This window comes from Schistocerca nitens, chromosome 11, assembly GCF_023898315.1.
Source record: "Schistocerca nitens isolate TAMUIC-IGC-003100 chromosome 11, iqSchNite1.1, whole genome shotgun sequence".
Lineage (NCBI taxonomy): Eukaryota > Metazoa > Arthropoda > Insecta > Orthoptera > Acrididae > Schistocerca > Schistocerca nitens.
Genome location: NC_064624.1, coordinates 87,458,569 through 87,485,922, shown reverse-complemented (window position 1 = coordinate 87,485,922; position 27,354 = coordinate 87,458,569). Strand labels below are relative to the sequence as shown.

Sequence of the window (27,354 nt, the reverse complement as noted above, 5' to 3'; positions counted from 1 at the left end):
GTTTTTACTGACTTGAGCTATTAATACCTGCTGGGTTGAAATGGAAACACAGTTTCCTTCTGTAATGTGTTTCTGTTGTTTTAGAGGAGGACACCAGACAGCGAGATCATCGGTCTCATCGGAATAGGGAAGGACGGGGAAGGAAGTCGGCCGTGCCCTTTCAGAGGAACCGTCGTGGCATTTGCCTGGAACGATTTAGAGAAATCACAGAAAACCTAAACTGGGACGGCCGGACGTGGGATTGAACCGTCGTCCTCCCGAATGCCAGTCCAGTGTCCTAACTGTGTGTTTCTGTCGTGGCAAGATTGACGATGGGTCGAGTGGTGTCGCTAAACGACTGCCGCATCTGGGAGTGTGGTGGCTCATCAGTTTGCACGAGGGCCGCACTGTTTTGGAAGACTTGCAGTGTTGAGGGCTGCAATGTGGCGGGAGCTCTGTGTCTAGTGGTAGCCTGCATTGAGGTAGGCCGGCTTGCACCAGGATGTGGACAGTGCTGTGTCTACCCCTTTAATGTGGAGAGAGTGTGTGCTAGTGTTGTGTCCTGTGAATGGATTTGAGCCTCAGAAGGGTGGTTCTAGTGCTCCACGCAGTGGACCGTGTCAGAGGAAAATGTGGTACGTCATTGCCAGCTCTCTGAGAACAGAAGTAGCCCGTTTTCAGTGCCGTGTTGTAAGAGGGTAAGAATTGTAGAGGGAAACCTAGGTGTAACTATGGGAAGCAGGTCCGAAAAGATATAGATTGTGGTAGTTGTGCGTGAAGAAGAGGTCTGATCGGGATACACCGATGTGGGAAGCTGCTTATCTGTTGCAAAGCCATTGTACAGCAGGCATGTGAATCGGTACTGAGGATGTTATGCCACCAGTTGTCAGACGTGTGATACTTTTACCGCAACATGTTTGGGACTATGTTACCTCATTATTGAGTGCTATAAAATATGGAAACCAGTTAAGAAATCACAATACTACACATACTGACCCATATAAAAATATTTATATCTCCCTTTAATGTAACATACCATAAAGCTTCTGTGCCATTAGGCATCATCAGCAGTAAAATCCAGCAGCAAATGTGCATTGTCATACATAAAACTCTTCTCAGAACATCTCATATTGGCACGTTGCACTCTCGAGGCACAGTTTGCGTGTTAAATTGGACGACACTTGTGTCACTTTAGCGATATCTCCTCAGGGAACAGCAACTGATTTATTCGAATTAGCGGCATTAGGTTTAATGTTTTCAGTTGTCTTCCGTATGGATGCACACAATGGAACACAGGTGTAGTAATTGTTTTTAGAATTTTTAGAACTTTTTGATTTTCATAAATTTTACAGTAGAACATAACATTGTTGAGGGCTCTGACATATGCTTTGCAGTTGAGTGCTATTTTTGGTGGGTGACAGCAGCAGCTTTAGTTCAACAACTGTGCCTTGAGAGTATAAGATACTAACATGAGTTGTTCGAGGAAGAGTTTTATGTTTGACAGTGCATGTTTGCTGTTGCCTTTTACTATTGATGATGACGCCTAATGGCACAAGAGCTTTGAGGTACATTACACTGTGGGCCGACATAAATATTTCAGTATAGGTCAGTAGGTGGAGTGTTGTAATTTATTGGTGGGTTTCCTTGTTTTATAGCACTTGATAAATGCGTTGTGGTAAAAATACCAGACATTTGACGACTCATGGTGTAACATACTCAGTACCATTGGGGTGCAGCATAAAACAAAAGTCTTTTGAATGAAGACCACAGCAACATGCAGTTGATATTGATGAAGTTATAATAAGTGACAGATAATTATTATTCACGTATGGGCCCAGTAGGACCACGCGAGGTACAATCCATCAATGTCACGTTTGATGGTTGGCCTTTCTTTGTGCCCAAATTTGTTTCATCCTTTCAGAATTAAGTCTCTTTCTTTCATCAGACCACGGTGTTCCAATCTGTTTTCTAATCAGTGGCAGATTATTGACTGATTCCCCCCCCCCCTGTTGACTTTCATCTACACTGATGACCTCGCTGTCTGGTCTCCTTCCCCGAAACAACCAACCAACCTACTGTGCATAAGTGTACAGGTAGGCTAGCTTGCTAGCTCTGTGAAGCTCTTTGCAAATGTTGCCATTGTGTACGGGGATTTCATATTGTTAGGAAATTATTGTTAAATGTAGTGAGTCTTGAAGATGATTTGCATATTGTTCAAGGACTGACAAATGATGTAATGTAAATTGTAAATTGCTGGATTACTTGAATCGAACACAACTGTCAATAGGTGCAGTTAAGTGTGTGAGTAGAGAGTTTATGTGTGTGTGTGTGTGTGTGTGTGTGAGAGAGAGAGAGAGATAGAGAGAGAGAGAGAAAGAAATTGGGAGGGACGGGGGTGGGGGGGGTTCACCCTTAGTTATGTGGGATTTGAAGAAGGGAAGTGAGAGATATAGAACTAAAAGTACTGCCTAATTGAACTTTCCCAAAAATTTTGTAATGCAGGCTACATTCGATATTTGCTTTTCACCAGGATAATGTGTCATACTTATAGGTACAGCCCGTATTTGCGTGCTGCCTATTGTCGATAATGAAGTCATAAATATTGTTTGATATCACATACAGTTGTACTGTTGTCCATAAGCATTGCCATCATACCAACTCAAATGCTTTTTGAAAGTTTAGAAATAATCTGTTCAGCTGTTTGGCCCAATCTGTGGCTCTCACAATGTCATAAGAGAAGAACGAAAGTAGGGTTCTGCACTGCTGATCCATCTGGAATCAGAGCTGGTTGACACAGAGAAAGTAATTATGTTACAGACAGCCATTGTAATGCTACAAGACATAATGTAGGGTAAATTCATATGACTCTGTTGTGGACTTGGACTGGTTGCCAAACCACAAATGGGGTCTGCTTAGCAGCACGGTCACGCACTCTCCTGTCAAAATTGTGTACAGTTAGTACCAATTGTTCGTTGGTGGGACTGAGGGTGTTGCTCAATGTGTAGTTGCGTATGTTGCCTAACTTTGCATTTTTTATTTTAGTTGTGATTGAGCTTCCTTGTGTTTGGATTAAAGTTAATGTTAACTAGTCACTTTTAATATATAGTGTACAGAGATACAGGTTTAATTCTTTTTTCAGGCGTATTGTAAGGCAGAAGAGCCTTAAGTGGAGACAATAATGACCCATGATATATCTTAGAAGATAGATTGAAGCATACATTTTAGATAGATGTGTTAAATCTCTGACACTGTGGACTGGAATACACTATTTAATATATCAAAAAAATTAATCAATTTTTGAAAATATAATGTAATTGAATAGGTAAAAAATCTACTCACCAAGTGGCGGCAGGAGGAAACATGTACAAAGATATTGAAATCTGTAAGCTTTCAGAGCCAGTGGCTCATTCTTCTGACAGAAGAGTTGAAAGGGATGGAAAGAGGGGTGAAGGAAAAGGTCTGGTGAGCTTTAGGCACCAGAGAGGAGAAGACACTGATTCCAAAAGCCTGCGGATTTTAATACGTTTATATTTTTCTCCTGCTGCCACTGCTCGGAATGCACTATTTGGAATTCTTAAGTTGTCACGCATAAAATACAGGGAGCGAAAAGAAATGTCTTGTACAGAAACAAGACTGCAGCTGTAAGAGTCAAATTGCTGCAGCACACCTATCACGGACTGCTGGCAGCCCAGTGTCTGCCAGCTGCACAAACCACGGCAGGGCCGAGAAGTCGGCAAGTAGATTGTGTTAAGAGGGCATTGCCACTGGCTGCACCAAAACGACACTTGCTGCACGCTGTTAGCATTGGCGTTAGGCGATTGAGGCTGTGTTCCACTTCTGTGACCCGGCCGAGCAGCCAGTCGAAAAGCTGTAGTACTCTGCACACTGAGGATTTAAGTTCGTGCTATGGTAGCAGAAGGCAGTGACATTGCCAGTCCGGAACTGTCGAATTCACCACAGCCGCTGCCGTCCAGTTTGCCGTCCACTGCCACTCGCAACTGAGATGTCGCACGCCCTAGGAACGGTCTCCGCGAGCTTGGCGTATCAAATGCGTTGCCACAGTTGCGAGCAAATCGTTTCTAAAAAACAGAAATTTTTAATATTGAATATTAATTTAAATCTTTGGGAGTCTTTTGTGAACGTCTTTATATGAAGTATAGCCTTGTATGGAAGAGAAATTTGGACGGTCATCATTTCAGGCAAGAGGAGAAGAGCTTTTGAAATGTCATACTACAGAAGGCTGCTGAAGATAAGTGGTAGTGGATAATTAGTGAAGTAGTTCTGGATCAAATTAGAAAGAAAAGAAATTTATGTCACATCTTGGCTAAAAGAGGATGTATGCTGGGGCATCAAGGGATTGTCACTTTGGTGATGGAGGGGATAGGGTTAAAATTGTTGAGGAAGAACAAGGTTTGAATACACTAAGCAAACTGAAGTGGATGCAGGTTGTTGCACCTATACTGTGATCAGGAAAGAGGCTTGCCAAAGATAGACTTCACGGAGAGCTGCCTCAAACCAGTCTTTGTGCTGAAGCCCACAGCAGTGTTGAAACCCTAATTTTGTATGAAAGGTCACATTGAGTGAGTTCGCCATAATGTTCCAAGCTATAGTGTAATTAGTGGCTGCTTAGAATGTGTGAACTGTTTCAAGAAGTGTTTAGGCCGTACGGTATATAGTGCCGCACTTAATGCTGGAAATGGGTACTGCACTCAAACATGGTGGCAACAGAAGTACACATTAATGGCCACACAGTAAAGGTAACACTGTTCGCAGCATCTTCCACTGTGTAAATGTAAAACAAACTGTTGGCTTGTTTTATGAAAATGGAAGTTGCTACTCACCATATAGCGGAGATGCTGAGTCGCAGATAGGCACAACAAAAAGACTGTCACAAATAAGCTTTTGACCTACAAGGCCTTTGTCAGAAACACACACACAGAGACACACACACACACACACACACACACACACACACACACACACGACTGCGGACTTTGGCAGCTGAAGCCACACTTATTCGTAATATATCATTCGTTCTGAATTTTACATTGTTTCGTTGTTTGATGTTGGCTCACCCCCCCCCCCCCCCCCAATAGTGTTCATAAGGAGTTGTCCTCTGGGAGAAAGCACATAAAATAAATAGCTATGGGCACCCACATGGGGTCATTCTATGCCATACTATTCATGGGCCATCTAGAGCAATATTTTTTAACTGCCCAGAGTCCAACCCCTCACCATTTCAGATTCATTGGTGACACCCTCATGATCTGGACTGAGGGTGAGGTCACCCTAGCCACATTCCCCCAAAACCTCAACACCTTCCTCAATGCTGACCTCCACCTCAAGGATAGCTTCATCAGTACCTCCGTCCATACCAAACCTTCCAAACACGGACAGTACCTCCACTTTGACAGCTGCCACCCATTCCGTACCGAGAAATTGCTCGCGTACAGACTAACCACCCATGGTCATCCCAGCTGCAGGGACAAGCAGTGCCAGAGCAAATACACCGAGTATCCCACCGAGACCTTCGCAGACCGAAATTACCCTCCCAACCTTTTACAGAAGCAGATCTCGCATACCTTGTCTCTCCAGCCATCTACCACCTCCTACTTACTCACCATCTGGCTACAGAGCAGCATTCATCTCGTGCCTCGGCACCACGTACGACTGGAGCAACGGTTTTGACTACCTCTCACTGTGCCCTGAAATAGACCTAGAGGTAAGACCTATCTCGTACATTCTCCCAACCACATACTCCGGTCAGACATCTTCTACCCCATCAGAGGTAGGACTACCTGTGGAAGCAGTTTTTCTGAAATGTGCAGGTGGGAACTCCGCCTGCAATATATTCTATATTACCGTAACCCCCCTGGCCTCAGCCTTCATTAGTTCCTGTCCTCCACTTACCTATCTCCTTCCCTGCTCTCACTCCAGCAATACACGGTCTTCTATTACACTAACACACCCATTAGTCACTAGTCTTTTTCCCCATCTCTTCTTCTCTCCTCCTTTCCCAATCGCCTCCCCTCTCATCCTCCTCCCCCCCCCCCACTCCCCACACATACAAACCTCCCAACTGCACCTAAATGCCCTACCCTATCCCCACTGCCCCCTTGCAAGCTCCCACAAGCAGCACACCTTCCCCCACCCCACTCTGCACCCCATGCCGCCTCCTTACCATCACAACTGGATAGCTGCTCCTGTCGGGCGCATATACGACTCAGCTCAACAACAGTGGCCACAGGTGGCAGAGAGAGAGAGAGAGAGAGAGAGAGAGAGAGAGAGAGAGCGAGAGAGAGAGAGAGTCCATCCGTCAGTCTGTCCTCTAGTCCTCTGTATGGCTTTTCACAATATTGTTAAAATAAATAATGTTTTTATTCAGGAGAAATGAGCAGCAAGAATATTGTGTAAAGTAGTACCTCTTGCAGAGGCTGCTTTATGGATCTCGAAATTCTTACACTCACTTCCTGGTACATTTATGTCACAACAATTTTTGTTGCTTATAATAAAAATTTCCTTGAACTGAAAAGTGATTTGCACAGGTTCCTTTGGGTCTAGTATTCGGAGTTAAGTTACGTACTCTGGTGCAAAGGATTTCAACATATACTACAAACAGAAAGCAAAGATATTTGGGCAGGAACATTTGACAATTGATAATAAAAAGGAAAACATTCCTTGTTGGCCATTCCTTCTAAAATTATCTGAATCTGTAGATTTAAGAATTGAAAATTCATATTAGCTACATGACAAATCACAATGTTCATACGAATCTACATCTACATCCAGATTCCGCAAGCCACTGTATGGTGCATGTTGGAAGGCATGCTCCACTACTACTAGTCATTTCCTTTCCTGTTCTAGCTGCAAATAGAGCGAGGGAAAAACAACTGTCTATATGCCTCCATGTGGCCCCTAATCTCTCTGAGCTTATCTTCGTGGTCGTTACAAGAACTGTACATTGGTGGCAGTAGAATCGCTCTGCAGTCAGCCACAAATGGTGGCTCTCTAAATTTTCTGGATAGTGCTCCTCGAAAAGAACGCTGTCTTCCCTCCGGTGATTCCATTTGAGTTCTTGATGTATCTCCATAATACTTGATTATTGTTGAAACATATTAGTAACAAATCTAGCAGCCAGCTTCTGAATTGCTTCGATGTCTTCGTTTAGTCCGACCTAGTGCGGATCACAAACATTCGAGCAGAGCTCGAGAAGAGGTTGCACTAGTGTCCTACATGTGGTCTCCTTTACAGATGAACCTCACTTTCCTAAAATTCTCCCAATAAACCAAAGTGGACCATTCGCCTTCCACACTGCAGTCCTTATATGCTCATTCAATTTCATATCGCTTTGAATTACGCCTAGATATTTAACTGACATGAGTGTGTCAAGCATCTCATTATTTGTAAACTGTGGGTTTGTTTTTCCTACTCATCTGCATTAACTTACATTTTTCTACATTTAGAGGTAGCAGCCATTCACCACACCAACTAGAAATTTTGTCTGAGTCATCAACTACCCTCCTACAGTCACTCAACGATGGCACCTTACTGTACACCACAGCAACATTAGCTAACAACCGCAGACTACTGTCCACTAAATCATTTACATATGTAGGAAAACAACAACTTTCCTGTCACACTTTCCCGGGACACTCCTGTCTCTGATGAACACACACCATCAGGCACAATGTACTGGGTTCTGTTACTCAAGAAGTCTTTGAACCACTCACAAAATCTGGGGACCTATTCCGTATGCTCGTACCTTCATTAACAGTCGGCAGTGTGGTGCCGTGTCAGATGCTTTACAGAAATCTAGGAGTATGGAATGCTACATGACAAACAATTTTGTGTTTTAAACAACACTGTTGTGACCTCTCTGGTTATCTTAGGGTGACTGATCAAAGGTGTACACTCTGGTGTTTTGCTGAGTTGTCGTTTCCATCTCGTGCACAATATTTCAACAACTGGACGAGCCTTCTTCTTTAGGTGCTGTGAGTTTTACTGTTTTGTGCACTTGCTGGGTGGACTCCACTCCACACAGTCTGGTTGGAGTCTGGGAAGTGAGTAACAGCAAAACTCATAGCATCCGTGGAAGACGGCTGCGTGAGATGTCGAAAGATTGTGCATAAAATGTAACTGACAACTTGGCAGAACGGCCGGTAGCACACAGTTAGAGATTTTGTTCTTAGGATCTGCAGCTGTTTTCTTTTAAAACTGACAGTGTAATCAACTAAATGCACTCACAGAAACAGCAAGTGTCATATCGTGAAGCACCAGTCTGATACTTGTCAACCTTCACGGTGATGTTTATCGTGTAACAGTTATTTCATGATTAAAATTTCATTCCATTTCGAACTTATTCATCAATAGAAACTTATCTGGTTTTGATGGTGTTCCAGTAGAGTACTAAAGATTTATTCTCATAAAATAAGCCTGGTATTATTGGAAATATGTAATGCATCAACTGAGTCAAGACATTTTTCCAAAGAAACTGAAATACACCATTGTTAAACTCCTCTTTAAGTAAGGTGATAGGAGAGGTCAATAACTGCTGACCTGTTTCATTGTTGACATCATTTTCCAAAATGCAGTTGAATACCAGCAGCTGCCAGTCTTGTGATGGCTTTTGTTACCACTGGAAAGTTGGCATTGGTGATGCCAAGTTTCCAGACAAGGTGTGTGTGTGTGTGTGTGTGTGTGTGTGTGTGTGTGTGTGTAAAGACCTCTTTCACAGTTTTGGTAGCACTTGATTCATAGCTATTGAGCTCACAAAAGATTACCTTTCTTTTAGTGTGAATCATCCAGTAATATTCAGCAGCATTAAGCCAGGAATCCAATCATCTAAGCACAGGGTGGGGGAAGGAGGGGCAGTGAAGGTGCTCGTTCCTTGGACTTCAGCACCTGTAGCGGGACGTTCACATTAATTGTCGTGCCACAAGTAATTAATTTTCCTACATCGGAGCAATTTGATCGCACCTCTTCTGCAACTCTGCGTAACGCATGCACGAGTCAAATGACATAAACCATACTGCGGTAGAGAATTTGAAGCCCTCGGCTGCTTTAGCCGTGTATGAAGCACCATCTGTTGCCAGAAGCAAAACATTTTCTCTGCTCACAACATCTTGTCACAGTAGCTTCACAGAGTTGTGAAACAAAATGGCAACTGTTGAATTTTGTACTCTCTCTCAAGAGCTTCACGCATTAGGAGGAACATTTTTCCAGGCCTGTCAACTTTCAGAACACCCCATAACATCTGCAACATAATGTCCACCCACATTGGTACCTTTGTGTACGGACGTTGATCTTTAGTTCAGCAACACAAATTTTTTTTTTTTGAGCTACTCTTCATAGCACACCGATAAATAGTTCTTTTTCAATATAGATTAACCTGGAACAGGATGTCTTGTGTACTTCTCAAGAACTGTCTGAAATGTGGATTCTTCAGCTTCTCAGATGGGATGTTGCAAGACACCATCATTTCACCTGTCTTTAAATGTTTGTACAATTGAAGATGAACCTGTCTGCTCAACTAACAGCATTTGTCTGCTGCCATTTTCAGCATTTCTCTTCACACAGCTGCTGTATTTGGTGGTATTACAGTGCTGTTGCACATTAAAGTGCTGTTCTGCACTAACTTTGACTTCACTTAATTAACAAAATAACATTTCCCCACCAGTGCTGAAGAACTTATCATCAAACTCACAAACAAAACCTTGCAACTCCATGCTGATGGACGGCTTTTGTTGAACCACTTGAGTTTATATTCTGACTGAATAGTGTGACCACGTGTGCGATGTTTATCATGTCGGGAGGTGCATTTGTTAGTTTTGAGAATGTTTTGTTGGCCCCACCCAACAGTGTCTTACATCAGCAAACTGACTAGTGTGTAATGCTACTTGTCTACTGTTGTTGTGATCTTCGGTACAGAGACTGGTTTGACGCAGCCATCCATGCTACTCCATCCTGCGCAAGCTTCTTCATCTCCAAGTAACTACTGCAACTTACATCCTTCTGAATCTGCTTAGTGTATTCATCTCTTGGTCTCCCTCTACGATTTTTACCCTCCACACTGCCCTCCGATATTAAATTGGTGATCCGTTGATGCCTCAGAACATGTCCTACCAACCGATCCCTTCTTCTTGTCAAGTTGTGCCACAAATTCCTCTTCTCCTCAATTCTACTCAGTACCTCCTCATTAGTTACATGATTTACCCATCTGATCTTCAGCATTCTTCTGTAGCACCACATTTCAAAAGCTTCTATTCTCTTCTTGTCTAAACTAATTATCGTACTTGTTTCACTTCCATACGTGGCTACACTCCATACGAATAGTTTCAGAAAAGACTTTCTGACCCTTAAACTTATACTTAATGTTAACAAAGTTCTCTGCTTCAGAAACACTTTCCTTACCATTGCCAGTCTACATTTTATAGCCCCGACCATCATCAGTTATTTTTATCCCCAAATAGCTAAACTCCTTTACTACTTTAAGTGTCTCATTTCCTAATCTAATTCCCTCAGCATCACCTGATTTAATTCGACTACATTCCATTATCCTCTTGTTTTGCTTTTGTCGATGTTCATCTTACATCCCCCTTTCAAGACACTGTTTATTCAATTCAACTTCTCTTCCAGGTCCTTTGCTGTCTCTGACAGAACTAGTATGTCATCGGTAAACCTCAAAGTTTTTATTTCTTCTCCGTGGATTTTAATTCCTTCTCCAAATTTTTCTTTTGTTTCCTTTACTGCTTGCTCAGTATACAGACTGAATAACATTGAGGATAGGCTACAACCCTGTCTCACTCCCTTTCCAACCACTGCTTCTCTTTCATGTTCCTTGACTCGTATAACTGCCGTCTGGTTTTTGTAAAAATTGTAAATAGCCATTTGGCCCCTGGCACCTTCAGAATTTGAAAGAGACTATTCCAGTCAACATTGTCAGAAGACTTCTCTAAGTCTACAGATGCTAGAAACATAAGTTTACCTTTCCTTACCATATTTACTCGAATTTAAGCCGCACTCGAATCTAAGCCGCACCTGAAAAATGAGACTCGAAATCGAGGAAAAAAAAATTTCCCGAATCTAAGCCGCACCTGAAATCTGAGACTCGAAATTCAAGGGGAGAGAAAAGTTTTAGGCCACACTTCCAAATCGAAACAAAGTTGGTCCATTGTAATATGAGACACAATTTAGGTTAAATGAATGACGATACAGCTGTAGTAGTTTGGTTCAAGTCGTAAGCTTAGCAGTTAAGCTTTACCAGGTAGCCGTTGTTATGCGTCAGGCGCTCAGTCCGTATTTATACGGGCACCCTTCCTTTTTCACGTGCTTCGTCTGGTTTGAATTGATTGCTTATTTTTCTTTGATCTGACAAGTGCAGTTCTCTTTGTTATAGGTGTTTCCGTCACTCAGAGCTGAAAATGTATTACTGTACTGTGTCATGCATTGTTTGTCGCATTCTGAAAACGAGGGTTTACGGCCTGTCACCGCTCGCGGCATGGCTTGCTTTTGTGCGTGCTACCGCCGCTTACAATTAAAAAAAAACAAAGAGAGGAATCATCTCATTAGCGAAACAATGGCAAGAGACTGCTATTCGTTGCTACTTACACTGCTGCTTTCTTTGATAATGATCAACAAGAACCAAATAATAGACTGCGTATGATAGATGATGTTCTGAACGAGAATTTAGTGAAAATTTTTTCCGTTTGAAAATCTTTGCAGACACCTCTTTAGTACATTACATTATGCACAGAAATTAGTCATCTTAGATTTAAAAATCTAATCAATTGCCGTGCTTCATTTCTGACTGTATCACTATTAGGCATAAGAATAATACGAATATAAACATGACATGGTATGTATATTCTTCCGCGTCTGCTGTTGTCTCACTCTAGTTTCGTAGTTTATTAGGCGGACAGGATTTAAATGAGATAGCAGCAAACACGAAAGAATACATGGCAAAATGTTTATATTCGTATTATTCTTATGGTGAAGAGAATACTGCATGTGATGCACAATTCATAAAAGTTCCTATTAGCAACCATTTCTTCTCACAGTTAGGAAAAAATTCATAAAGCAGAGCTGGCCGTATTGACAAATATCCCAAACAGTCTTGCCAGTCGGATTTTCGTAGTACATTGAAATGCTGCTACGTTCGAAGAGGAACAATACGGAATTTGTATTTACTTCGTTGGATAATGTATGAAAATGCAGTGGTCGAAACTCGGGGCGGAGAAAAAAAAAAGCTCGTCTTCCACCTTTTTTTTTTATTTATTTACTGACGCAGAGGTTTTGGTGCTAGTATTTGTCTTTGTGCCTGCGAAGCATGCCTGCGTAGCGCTACATATATTCGACAACAGAAGTTAGTTGTGGCGGCACCTACCAACATTTTTCAGAACTTCCGCTTACTTTGCACTCGATTCTAAGCCGCAGGCGGTTTTTTGGATTACAAAAACCGGAAAAAAAGTGCGGCTTAGATTCGAGTAAATACGGTAATCTATTTTAAGATAAGTCGTAAGTCGTAGGTCAGTATGCCTCACATGTTCCAACATTTCTACAGAATCCAAACTGATTCTCCCCAAGGTCGGCTTCTACCAGTCTACTAAAGTCATGATAAATAAAGCTTTGTAGTAATTGTTGTGTTTATTTGTGGCATTATAATCTGAAACATTGTCATGTGAGCAACATTTTCATGTTTTTATTCGTGTGTCCATATAAGATACAACAAATATATAAAGTTTTGCAAAAGTTGGCGGAAATATAACCTGTTACTGAAAAAAAAGATGTAAATATGACTTTGGATGCATAATAGAAGTACATTTATCTATACTATAACACCTGAATTTATGCAAAAATTGTTGTTAAATTCACCATGAAGTTCAGGAAAAAATGTGACTTGTCATAAAAATGTGGGCCCTTGTTATGATTACTTGAAGTGAAAAGTGAAGTGTCAAAAGTATTCAGTAATGTACCACAAGGAAACAGAGAATTAAACCTTTTAAACATAATTTCCATCATGTAAATTTCATACACCACGAAAACATTATAAATCTGACATCTGTTGTAAATTTTTCCAGCTTGATGAATCGCCGGAGGACTTTGAAGTTGGCAGTCACCCATTGCTAATAAATCTGGTGAGTCACTGAGTTTTATAATATTTCAGTACTTACGACTAGAATACAAGTCGCAATAAGCTCAGTAAGAAGGCCTGACTGCAACTCATTTTCTCAATGAAATTGTGGTTCTGTTGTTTGTCTTCTTCTTCTTAGTTCTTCAATCGTCAGGTTGGTTGTCGGCAGTGCACAAAGCTTTTCTTTCTTGGGCCTTCATCTTGAGAGTGGTATGTGGTGCAGTCGGTACTGTCCATGATCTAGGCAAAGTATTCCAGTCTCGGTCTGCGCTCGTGTTCTTATCTCATTCTGTACAGCAAATCACTCCAAACAAATGCCTTTATGAGGTCTTTCCTGAAATGTCTGTCTATGCAGCTGGGTGTGAAAAGGTTCCGCAGTTTATAAATATTTTAGCATACAGTCACCAATATTAGGAACAAGTCCAGAGCAATGTGTTTCGAGAGTCGAGCTCTCATCATCAGGCTGTCTAAGTTAACCCTACATAATAATGCACTTCAGAAGCACTGGAGGTCAAAATATAAGATTATTCAGACATGGAGACTATCATCTTACTTTAAAACTGGAAGCACCAGATTCCCTGCATCCTTATCTGCATATTCTTCAAAACATTGTTTATGTAAGGCAGTAAACATCAGTCACACCAGCTGCCTCTCAGTGCACGTCAGAGCTGCACACATGTTTATAAATAAGTGGTGCCTTAAAAGCAGCACTTCGAAGGATGTGTGTTAACATGGATAAGGAAGCAGGGAATCTGATGCTACCACTTTTCAAGTAAGACAAGGACTTCGTAGCTTAGTAATTTTATTTGTTTTTCTATTTTTACTTTGAATGTTTTTGAAGTGCATTTTATGTAGGATTAATTTTGAAGACGGATGATGGCAGCTTGACCCCAAAAACATGTTGCTGTGAATTATGTTCCTAAAATTAGTGGTTGTATGCTAAAATATGTATAAAGATTGCCTTAAAAATAGCTACCTTTGGTGTTTAAAATGGACAACATTAGAAAGTTTGTTCTCTTGTTAAAATCAGTCTTTGTGTGATAGATTTGGCTTGCAATATTCTTCTTTGATCTTCCATTTGATGTAATTTTACTCCATCAGTAGGTGAAGGATTCGGTGGTTTACAGTTGCTCACTGAGCTTTGAGCAGTGATATTTTGCTGACTCACCACAAAGATCTTTTTTTTAGCTTCATTAATTTACATGTTATAAGAAAAACTGAGTGTGGTTCCATCTGGGCCAGCATCACTTCTAATTGAAGAGACTGGTGGAAGAAAGTGCCAACTCACAATAGCATAATTTGGGTTGTTACATGTTGTTCGATTAACCCTTTTGTTACAGCAGTCTGCTTCGCTGAGCTGGTGCCACTGATCGGTGCAGCGTGCCGCGAATTGTGCACATTGCACGTCAGTAAGATGATGTGCAGGTTACTGTATTTAAGTGTTACATAACAATATATTTGGAGATTTTATAAGTATTATAAGAAAAGCCATTTAGGATCATTTGAAAGATTCTTAATAATGTAATTCAGTATGATAAATTTGAAAACAAGGTTCAACGCACAAACCCACATTACAATTTTTACACTTGTACTTAGATTCTCATTTTCTGTCATTTGCACTTCAAACAACACACCTTCTATTTCAGTTTTTTCCTACTGGTTTGTAAACCGAAGAAAAGTGTCTTTCTGTTAAGCTCAGTGGATGATTATTGCCTGTTTGGTGTTGATATTTTATGCTTCGATGATACTCTTCCAGTATCTCCCTAATTAACTGCAATTGAAGTTTTGCCATGGATACCAGTTCTTTCCTTTTGTGTTTATAAAGACAAGAGGCATTCCAGACACAAATGTCCAGCAAGTGAAACAAATGTTTGCCATGCCATTGCTGAGATTTGAGTGTTGATTCCACAGTGCTTATAACCGTGTCAGCTTTATCAACTGCACCCATTGAATTATTATAATCCAATATGCATACAGGTTTTTGGATAACTTTTACTGTATCAAATTCATCTGAGTGCATGGTAGAAAGCTTATAGACTTCTTTTTTATCCATCCACTTTTTGAATATTAAATTTTTGCACGATTGGCAGGTTGCCTGTCCTCATTTTAATCGTTCACCAGTTTTAGGCATTCCTTTCCTTCTCTTTCTTATGGTCCCGCACACATTTGTGCAATTATTGTGTAGCTTTCTAAATAAAGCTGCACTGAAATACCAATTATCTATGTGAACGGTATGGCCCTTTCCTAAATAGGGCTTTACAAGTGCTTCAACTATCGCTCCTGACTTTCCTGTATCCTTATTTTTGGTATCCACCAGGGCAGATGATCCCATGTAAACAATTAAATCTTGTACAAATCCTGTCTCACAGTCACAGAGAAAAAAAGATTTTATTCCAAATCTGTTTCTTTTTGATGGGATGTATTGTCTGAAAGACAGCCACCCTTTATTAAAAAAAAAAGTAAACTTTCGTCTACGCACAGCCTTTGGAATGGCTGAAATGACTGACAAAATTTTTTTTTGTAATAAATCAGTGACGATGTTCTGTATTTTGTATAACAAACATTGGTAGAACCGACATCATGGTTGAAATGCAGCATTCATAGTAATTTGGAATAGTGGTCTCTAGCCATTACTTCTCCAAAAATATTGCTTCGCAGAAGTTTGTCTTTACTCCGGTACTCTACTAAATATAATTTCTTGTTCCACGTCATTCAAAATGATATGGCAAAAAAACATAGTTTGGCTACTCCAGTTCTTTCTGAATTGTTTGTTACTATTATCTTGCTGAGGCCAACAGTAATTTGTTTCATTTGCAATTAACTCTACGAGATCTTCAGAGGTAATCACATTTCTGTTTTTCCCTTGGTCTTAAGAATGAAAGCTCTCTTCAGCTTCTATCTGTTCCTTCCACAGAAAGAACTCCGAAAATAAAATTACACTGCATAAGTAGCGCAAACATAAGTGCAGCATTTATGTGTTATTCTGAGAAAATAATTTAGTTGAAATACATAAGATAACGTAGTAGGTGAATATGGATTGGGGCTAAGAAATGAAAGAGGAAGCTGCCTGATAGAATTTTGCACAGAGCACAACTTAATCATAGCTAACACTTGGTTCAAGAATCATAAAAGAAGGTTGTATACATGGAAGAAGCCTGGAGATACTGACAAGTTTCAGATAGATTATATAATGGTAAGACAGAGATTTAGGAACCAGGTTTTAAATTGTAAGACATTTCCAGGGGCAGATGTGGACTCTGACCACAATCTGTTGGTTATGAACTGTAGATTAAAACTGAAACTGCAAAAAAGTGGGAATTTAAGGAGATGGGACCTGGATAAACTGACTAAACCAGAGGTTGTACAGAGTTTCAGGAAGAGCATAAGGGAATAATTGACAGGAATGGAGGAAAGAACTACATTAGAAAAAGAATGGGTAGCTTTGAGAGATGAAGTAGTGAAGGCAGGAGAGGATCTAGTAGGTAAAAAGACGAGGGCTAGTAGAAATCCTTGGGTAACAGAAGAAATATTGAATTTAATTGATGAAAGGAGAAAATACAAAAATGCAGTAAATGAAGCAGGCAAAAAGGAATACAAACGTCTCAAAAATGAGATTGACAGGAAGTGCAAAATGGCTAAGCAGGGATGGCTAGAGGTCAAATGTAAGGATGTAGAGGCTTATCTCACTAGGGTTAAGATAGATAGACTGCCTACAGGAAAATTAAAGAGACCTCTGGAGAAAAGAGAACCACTTGTATGAATATCAAGAGCTCAGATGGAAACCCAGTTCTAAGCAAAGAAAGGAAAGCAGAAAGGTGGAAGGAGTATATAGAGGGTCTATACAAGGGCGATGTACTTGAGGACAATATTATGGAAATGGAAGAGGATGTAGATGAAGATGAAATGGGAGATATGATACTGCGTGAAGAGTTTGACAGAGCACTGAAAGACCTGAGTTGAAACAAGACCCCGGGAGTAGAAAACATTCCATTAGAACTACTGACGGCCTTGGGAGAGCCAGTCCTGACAAAACTCTACCATCTGGTGAGCAAGATGTATGAGACAGGCGAAATACCCTCAGACTTCAAGAAGAATATAATAATTCTAATCCCAAAGAAAGCAGATGTTGACAGATGTGAAAATTACTGAACTATCAGTTTAATAAGCCACAGCTGCAAAATACTAACGCGAACTATTTACAGATGAATGGAAAAACTGATAGAAGCGGACCTCGGGGAAGATCAGTTTGGATTCCGTAGAAATGTTGGAACACATGAGGCAATACTGACCTTATGACTTATCTTAGAAGAAAGATTAAGGAAAGGCAAAGCTATGTTTCTAGCATTTGTAGACTTAGGGAAAGCTTTTGACAATGTTGACTGGAATACTCTCTTTCAAATTCTAAAGGTGGAAGGGGTAAAATACAGGGAGCGACAGGCTATTTACAATTTGTACAGAAACCAGGTGGCAGTTATAAGAGTCGAGGGGCATGAAAGGGAAGCAGTGGTTGGGAAGGGAGTGAGACAGGGTTGTAGCCTCTCCCCGATGTTATTCAATCTGTATATTGAGCAAGCAGTAAAGGAAACAAAAGAAAAATTTGGAGTTGGTATTAAAATCCAGGGAGAAGAAATAAAAACTTTGAGGTTCGCCGATGATATTGTAATTCTCTGAGACAGCAAAGGACTTGGAAGAACAGTTGAACAGAATGGACAGTGTCTTGAAAGGAGGCTATAAGATGAACATCAACAAATGTAAAACGAGGATAATGGAATGTAGTAGAATTAAGTCGGGTGATGCTGAGGGAATTAGATTAGGAAATGAGTCACTTAAAGTAGTAAAGGAGTTTTGCTATTTGGGGAGCAAAATAACTGATGATGGTCGAAGTAGAGAGGATATAAAATGTAGACTGGCAATGGCAAGGAAATCGTTTCTGAAGAAGAGAAATTTGTTAACATCGAGTATAGATTTAAGTGTGAGGAAGTCGTTTCTGAGAGTATTTGTATGGAGTGAAACATGGACAATAAATAGTTTGGACAAGAAGAGAATAGAAGCTTTCGAAATGTGGTGCTACAGAAGAATGTTGAAGATTAGATGGGTATATCACGTAACTAATGAGGAGGTATTGAATAGGATTGGGGAGAAGTTTGTGGCACAACTTGACTAGAAGATGGAATCGGTTGGTAGGACACGTTCTGAGGCATCAAGGGATAACCAATTTAGTATTAGAGGGCAGCGTGGAGGGTAAAAATCGTAGAGGGAGACCAAGAGATGAATGCACTAAACTGATTCAGAAGGATATAGGTTGCAGTAGGTACTGGGAGATGAAGGGGCTTGCACAGGATAGAGTAGCATGGAGAGCTGCATGAAACCAGTCTCAGGACTGAAGACCACAACAACACACACAAGATAACCCTGAGCAAGTATTACCCGCTCTCTAATAATTATTATAAGCAAGGTGCTGGAGAAATTGTGGTAATGGAGACAGTCTGCCCCATTCATGTGTTGTATAATCTAAAAATGGGTGTGGTATGTAAATACAATCCATGTCAGAATGCTTTATGCCATACTTCCAACCTAACCTAACCTAAGCCTAGGGCTATACCACAGATCAGCCTGTCACCACAACAAAATTTAGAAACATGTAGCATGCTGGGGCAAATCCAGATTAACAATTTAATAAGTCTATCGGACACTGTAGATTTGTTTAAAGTTATATCCTGAAAATAAATTGCAAGTCATGGATTACCCTAAATACTTTCTTATCTGTATTTAGATTAATAATACTCAACATAAACACTATCGATTACTGTTGTTGTTGTTGTTGTTGTGGTCTTCAGTCCTGAGACTAGTTTGATGCAGCTCTCCATGCTAATCTATCCTGTGCAAGCCCCTTCATCTCCCAGTACCTACTGCAACCTACATCCTTCTGAATCTGCTTAGTGTATTCATCTCTTGGTCTCCCTCTACGATTTTTACCCTCCACGCTGCCCTCCAATGCTAAATTTGTGATCCCTTGATGCCTCAGGACATGTCCTACCAACCGATACCTTCTTCTAGTCAAGTTGTGCCACAAACTTCTCTTCTCCCCAATCCTATTCAATACCTCCTCATTAGTTACGTGATCTACCCATCTAATCTTCAACATTCTTCTGTAGCACCACATTTCGAAAGCTTCTGTTCTCTTCTTGTCCAAACTATTTATTGTCCATGTTTCACTCCATTTAAATACTCTCAGAAATGACTTCCTCACACTTATTTCTATACTCGATGTTAACAAATTTCTCTTCTTCAGAAACGCTTTCCTTGCCATTGCCAGTCTACATTTTATATCCTCTCTACTCTGACCATCATCAGTTATTTTGCTCCCCAAATAGCAAAACAAGCTTTACTACTTTAAGTGACTCATTTCCTAATCTAATTCCCTCAGCATCACCCGACTTAATTCGACTACATTCCATTATCCTCGTTTTACTTTTGTTGATGTTCATCTTATATCCTCCTTTCAAGACACTGTCCATTCTGTTCAACTGCTCTTCCAAGTCCTTTGCTGTCTCTGAGAGAATTACAATGTCATCGGCGAACCTCAAAGTTTTTATTTCTTTTCCCTGGATTTTAATACCTACTCCAAATTTTTCTTTCGTTTCCTTTACTGCTTCCTCAATATACAGATTGAATAACATTGGGGAGAGGCTACAACCCTGTCTCATTCCCTACCCAACCACTGCTTCCCTTTCATGTCCCTCGACTCTTGTAACTGCCATCTGGTTTCTGTTCAAATTGTAAATAGCCTGTCGCTCCCTGTATTTTACCCCTTCCACCTTTAGAATTTGAAAGAGAGTATTCCAGTCAACATTGTCAAAAGCTTTCTCTAAGTCTACAAATGCTAGAAACGTAGGTTTGCCTTTCCTTAATCTTTCTTTTAAGATAAGTCGTAAGGTCAGTATTGCCTCACGTGTTCCAACATTTCTACAGAATCCAAACTGATGTTCCCCGAGGTCGGCTTCTACCAGTTTTTCCATTCGTCTGTAAATAATTCGCGTTAGTATTTTGCAGCTGTGGCTTATTAAACTGATCGTTTGGTAATTTTCACATCTGTCAACACCTGCTTTCTTTGGGATTAGAATTATTATATTCTTCTTGAAGTCTGAGGGTATTTCGCCTGTCTCGTACATCTTGCTCATCAGATGGTAGAGCTTTTTTCAGGACTGGCTCTCCCAAGGCCGTCAGTAGTTCTAATGTAATGTTGTCTATTCCCGGGGCCTTGTTTCGACTCAGGTCTTTCAGTGCTCTGTCAAACTCTTCACCCAGTATCGTATCTCCCATTTCATCTTCATCCTCTTCAATTTCCATAATATTGTCCTCAAGTACATCGCCCTTGTATAGGCCCTCTATATACTCCTTCCAGCTTTCTGCTTTCCTTTCTTTGCTTAGAAGTGGGTTTCCATCTGAGCTCTTGATATTCATACAAGTGGTTCTCTTTTCTCCAGAGGTCTCTTTAATTTTCCTGTAGGCAGTATCTATCTTACCCCTAGTGAGATAAGCCTCTACATCCTTACATTTGTCCTCTAGCCATCCCTGCTTAGCCATTTTGCACTTCCTGTCGATCTCATTTTTGAGACGTTTGTATTCCTTTTTGCCTGCTTCATTTACTGCATTTTTGTATTTTCTCCTTTCATCAATTAAATTCAATATTTCTTCTGTTACCCAATGGTTTCTACTAGCCCTCATCTTTTTACCTACTTGATCCTTTGCTGCCTTCACTACTTCATCTCTCAAAGCTACCCATTCGTCTTCTACTGTATTTCTTTCCCCCATTCCTGTCACTTGTTCCCTTATGCTGTCCCTGAAACTCTGTACAACCTCTGGTTTAGTCAGTTTATCCATCTCCTTAAATTCCCACCTTTTTGCAATTTCTTCAGTTTTAATCTACAGTTCATAACCAATAGATTGTGGTCAGAGTCCACATCTGCCCCTGGAAATGTCTTACAATTTAAAACCTGGTTCCTAAATCTCTGTCTTACCATTATATAATCTATCTGATACCTTTTAGTATCTCCAGGATTCTTCCATGTATGCAACCTTCTTTTATGATTCTTGAACCAAGTGTTAGCTATGATTAAGTTATGCTCTGCACAAAATTCTACCAGACGGCTTCCTCTTTCATTTCTTAGCCCCAATTCGTATTCACCTACTATGTTTCCTTCTCTCCCTTTTCCTACTGTCAAATTCCAGTCACCCATGACCATTAAATTTTCGTCTCCCTTCACTACCTGGATAATTTCTTTTATCTCATCATACATTTCTTCAATTTCTTCGTCATCTGCAGAGCTAGTTGGCATATAAACTTGTACTACTTTAGTAGGCATGGGCTTCGTGTCTATCTTGGCCACTATAATATGTTCACTATGCTGTTTGTAGTTGCTTACCCGCACGCCTATTTTTTTATTCATTATTAAACCTACTCCTGCATTACCCCTATTTGATTTTGTATTTATAACCCTGTATTCACCTGACCAGAAGTCTTGTTCCTCCTGCCACTGAACTTCACTAATTCTCACTATATCTAACTTTAACCTATCCATTTCTCTTTTTAAATTTTCTAACCTACCTGCCCGGTTAAGGGATCTGACATTCCATGCTCCGATCCGTAGAATGCCAGTTTTCTTTCTCCTGATAACGATTACTGCACCATATCATTAACTCATTGGAAAGACCTACACATACAAACAATGTACAACATTAGTTATCTGGCAAATATGTACATACAATACAGTACACTTTAGTTTCGTCACCTTCCACAGAATTAAATGTCATTTCTTTGAACTCCATTTTTTGTTGTGAACACTCTCCAAGTGGTATATCAGTTCTTCCCTCTTGAGAGCATCAAAATGTATTGTACTCAGTACATGTCATCTAAATAACAAAGAAAATGGGTTTTTGCTTAATATCTTAATATCATACTGTGATGGAAAAGGAACGTGTAAACAGAATTAATGCACTTATTCATCCATCATGTTTAATGCTGCCAATTATGAAGCAGAGTCTTCAGGGATGTGGAACAACACAGTGAAGGTGCAGTGAGAAACTAGGGCCTGCATTACTTAAATATCTAAAATAAGTTATTTGTGCTTCATGAAACTACTTTAAAAATTCAGGGGAAAGGCCGCACCTCCAACTCTTCGTAAACGATCTATCCAGAGGGCCTACACCACAAGTGACACTTTACTTTGCTTAAGTGTACTAGTTACCTGTTAATTGTCAAATAGTTTTACAGCAGTTCTGGCATTCGCCTCCCATGACTTGCCTAGTAATTAACCCTCTCAACCCTTTCTTTTATAGCCTTAGCTTGGACCCATTTGTGGGCTTTTTGTGATACGTGAACGTTTCTGCTCAGTCTGCAATGCAGAGAGGCTACTGCAGACGTTCACACTGGTGATATCTCCATAACATTTTTGCTAATATAGCACACTTGACTATAAACCAGCCATCTGGTTACGGCAGTTGTGTTACATTATTGCATTAAGGTTCACGCAGCATTTAAATGGTGACTGAGAGGTAACCAACATTTCTCCTACCTTTCCAGAAGCAGAACTGTGTCTCTTCATGTGTTTGTTTACATCTGTCACCAGCTTATCATAAATATGTAATATTTCTTTCCTAGGCTCTACTTGTATATTCTTGCGATGCTTCACCCACATACGTCACACAAGCCTGCTACACCACCAGTCTGTGCAACATCAGCCATGGTGAACGTACGGCGAGAAATTAAGAAAAGCACAACACATACACACACACCAAGATAGCTCCTGGGAAAATCATAATAACGAAGCGGTCAAAGATCTACATACCGGTAGCTACAACTAACTGGCTCTTACGGCCAACCAATGAGACATCGGTGCCAGTTGAAATAGCTATGTATAATGCCTTGTGGCTGTAGAAGGTGTAATGACAAGCGGCTCGCAAGCCCTGAGGAATCGTGGGGTCAACAGAAGCGTCCGATTCCACCTGTCTGCATTGACGTATGGGTGTTGTCATGGGTGATGTCATTACGCCACGGTGTTTATGAGTTGGTTGTGTTTGTAGATGTTGTCTTGTTGTGTTTCATGGTGCCCTCTCGTGTGTGTGTGTTTGTTTGTTTGGTTTTTTAAAAAAACCTCTTATATTTAGCTTGACCTCTCCCTAAAACCCACAATTTCCCGCAGTTGTCTCATTAATTTGATTGAAGTTTTGGATGGAGATGTTATTGTCTTATTTATACATATTTTCATGTTTGTTGCCATGTGTATGTAGTAACATCACAGGTGCCATATTGGAGATGCTTAGAATAGCCATTTCTGCCATATTGATGATGTCATGGGTCAAAGCAGACGGCTGGAATCTGACACTTCTGTAATCCCGGGATCATGACGTCATCTCTCCCGCTAGTCAATATCGCTGGCAGTTTTCAAACCACGGATTTCTTTGAAGCTAGCCATCCTTTGCAGAAGCAGCTCGCAGGCCCTCAGGAATCATGACGTTATATCATGACATGAGGTCATCTCTCACGCTAGCCAGTATCGCTGGTAGTTTTTGAACCCCAGATATTCTTTGAGCCAAGCCATTCTTTGTGATGCCGTGTGGGTGTATGTACAATGCCAGATTTTGTGTTGCATGTGCGATAAAGCATTTCAATTATGGAAAACTTTGTATCCTTCATTTTCCTTGTGTATGCATATAGAGCCAAATATGGAAGTTACTGTGAAGTACCTGCAGGATGACTGCAATTTTTTTAACGTCTTGGCAAATTTGAGAACACATGCTGCAAAAGCACATGCTTGCAGAGGAGAAAGGAAAGTTTATATTCCAGACAATGGATGGTAAGTAACTTCGTATAATAATTTTATGATGTGCAAGAAAAGTAAAGTGTCTGGTAAATCTACAGAATTTCCTTCTTTGTGCCTATAGTATTGTGATGCACTGTGTTACCCTGTAAAGTTTCTTTCAGTACAACTATGAGGATTATTTGTGGTAACAGCATATTATCATAAGAAATGGCTTCGGTATTTAAGTTGCAATCTTTGTAACTTTTGTTGGTCAGAATTTGTGTAGTAACTGTATTCTAACTTCAGTATCGCTCTAATATTTTGTTTCAGTAACATGTTCCTTCACACTTGAAAATTTCTGAATGTTCAAAATGACATCAGTGACCATAGTCAGTATTTTTACAGTAAAATTGCTATGAATTGCAGTGACAGAATCGAGATTTGTGAGTGGTGTTACCTATTTTTGTAATGGATGTTTCAGAGTTTCTGAAGTGAAAGTCCAAAGAAGGGAAGACAGCAAGAAGTAGCTATTTGTGTTTTTCATGGTTTATAGGCCTACTGGGGAAACTTGCCATGTAAAAAAAGTGAGTAACGCATCAACCTTGGTACCTCTATGGTGGTGTGGAAATCCGAGCATTGTTAATAAATTAATTAATTTTGTGTTTTTTTCGTTTGATTCCTTTATCGTGTTGCCTATAGTTCACAAAATTTAATTGAAATACCGAGTTGATAATTTCAACATAAACTGGACTATGCACATAGCTGTCTCTAATGGCTTTGCTGCTTTTCACAGGTAAAGTATGATTATTCACTAGTCCTTCAGTTTGCATGTTTCTTAATCAATTGTGGCAAAAGAAATCACTGACTCAAAGCATAATTTGCTTGGTACACATAATTGGAAATTGCTTATTTAGTTGTAATTTTACATTTTTAGATTATAGTATTCTCTGAGAGTTTATCTTGCTGCCTTTCTTGGGTGTGGTTTTTCTATATTTAACAAGTTTACTGATATGGTTAATGACATGTTTCACCACCAGGTAAGGTATACAGCATTAAGCGTGCTGTGCTGTTGTCGCTGGTGGCAGCAGCATGGTAGTCAATGTTTTAAGGGGGGACTTAAGAACATTGAGAGTAAAGTATATGCATCTATAATAGTCTTGGCTAAAAAGATACAGCTAGAATGGTAATTACTGTTTGAGCAATTATCCTTTAGACAGTTAATATCTTATGCTAAATATGTATTAAAACTGAATTCGTAAACAACTTTCTAGTCATTTAATCGTTTGGCTTTGTAGAAATTGGAATAAAAATACTGCAGACCCAAAAATCGCCTGGAAATGGTAAGGAATATCAGATACAAGTAAGTATTTTTGCTCAGTAAGAATAAAGTGTAAAAATGCTGCTATCTGGTTATTACCATGAGACCACTGCACACAGAACAGGGCCGTGTAAGACTTTGTTCCCTAGTTCTCATTGGCTGAAGCAACTAAAATTAAATTTCTGAGAAATGCGGAAACTTTGTTATCCGTATATCCCCAGCATGATTTAAAATTTTTGCAGTGAAATGGCACTGATAGTGCATAACATATTTTGCAACTGAGACTAAGTACTTAAAAATTGATGTGGGGTATGTATTTCAAGACACACTTGAGAACCAAACCTGACATTTGTATTGACACACAAGTAAACACATCTGAAAGGCACACTGGGTTACACAAGCATTAGCTGTAGGTATGGAATGGGTAATTTACTCAGAAAACTTGCTGTATGAATTTTATTGTAAAGCACACTAAAGTTAAGGGAAAGATGCGGTGCACAGATGAGATACACTTGGATGGACATGAATTGGTTTTGCTTAGATATATGGAAAATTAACTGTAGTATTATATTGACATATTTGGTGCAATAGCAACATGTGAGGTGCAAATTTGTGGACAGGAGAGATTACATTGAACCTGTCATGCATGGTGCACTTTTAGTTGCAGTGCAAGGATGATGCCTAGAAATGAAACTCTCATCAGTTTTAATATTTAAAAATAAACATGCATGAAAATGGAAACTTAATTAGGACTTTCAAATAAATTGCAAAAATTTTCTTGTTTTGCACATTAAGTGTAGCTGACACTTACAAGCACAGGGTTAGTGGTTTATGTTGACATTTATAAGTGTCGGCCACAGCTAACATATCGAAGATTTTAAAGTAACAAAGTAGTTGTTGACATTCTGATATTAATGGATAACAGTAAGAGCCACAGCAATGAAATGATGTAAATTACTTAATCCAGGAGTTAAACAAATGTACATAGTCATCACACCCACTTCTTAGTCACTGCATATTTGTGTGCTATAGCTAAGACAGTAACCTTTTGTTTTCTCGTCTGATCTGGGACACGTGTCAGACCTTTAAGCAAAAATGTGATTATTCAATTTTCTGTCAGTGTAGAATATTCCACTTATGTATTTACCAGAGAAATATAAATGATGGCACAGAACAGTGAGAGTCCATCTTCTGGAGCACCTGCTGTGTGGAGTAAATTGTGCACTTCACATCCAGGTGCATCAATTTCTTCTTAGGTAGTATCACAGTACTCTACTATCTCAGGCTGTTTATTGTGATGCTCAGTGGAGCAGCATTATGCCTTGAAGATACTAAACTAACAGCCTTCTTAAGCTTTTGGATGTAATATATCCAAAAACAAATGGCTTTTACATTTAGCTGTCAGGAACTCCTTTGGAATCTTTCTTTTTATTATTATTGTGTGTGGCCGTTTTGTGTCCTCTTCCCAGTTTGACATGTACATCTGATAAGCTTAATGAGGATATTTATGGCTACAAACAAAAAATAAAAAATCAAAAAATGTGGTGACTATGCAAATTTAGATAACACACAAGTTGGAATTAAATCTGCAGATATGATCCACCAATCCAAATACACTTTCAAGATTATCCTCCAAAACTTTACAAGCTGAGGAAGTAAGCACAAAGATTTGAACATCATAGCATGTGTTAATAAGCCAGATGTTTCAGGTATAACAGAGCACAGGTGTACCAAAAAAGAACCTTATTATGCACCCATTAACAAAGCATTTCTGCTCGTCATTTAACAGGGAGATCAAGCCTTAAGGTGATGTTGCAAAAGTGGCAAAAATTAGGGCCCCAAAGACGTAAGTTCTTTAAGTGTTGAAGGTGACACTGAACTTTCTGCAATTAACTGTAGTTGTGAAAGGACACACAATTTTGGATATAGACAGACCTCCATCTGCAAGTACAGATAATGTTTTAGCTAATCTCCATCAGTTGCTTATAGAGAGAGATAGTAAACACTCAGGGAAAATTGCTGGGTAATTATGCTGATAATTGTTCAGTCTTGTTGTTGTTGTTGTTGTTGTTGTTGTTGTTGTGGTCTTCAGTCTTGAGACTTGTTTGATGCAGCTCTCCATGCCA

The 27,354-nt window shown here is 39.8% G+C and overlaps 1 long non-coding RNA gene across 13 annotated transcripts in view; it reads left to right on the top strand.

Annotated features, from left to right (window-relative positions):
* LOC126212898 (uncharacterized) overlaps positions 1-27,354 on the top strand; it is a 1,289,673-nt gene that overhangs the window by 781,032 nt on the left and 481,287 nt on the right. For 5 of the 13 annotated variants that reach the window (XR_007540969.1, XR_007540973.1, XR_007540962.1 and 2 more), the window contains one exon: positions 13,056-13,112. The exons of the other annotated variants lie outside the window; for them this stretch is intronic. This is a non-coding gene — a long non-coding RNA (uncharacterized LOC126212898). The remainder of the gene's footprint in view (positions 1-13,055; positions 13,113-27,354) is intronic. 13 annotated transcript variants of the gene reach the window in all.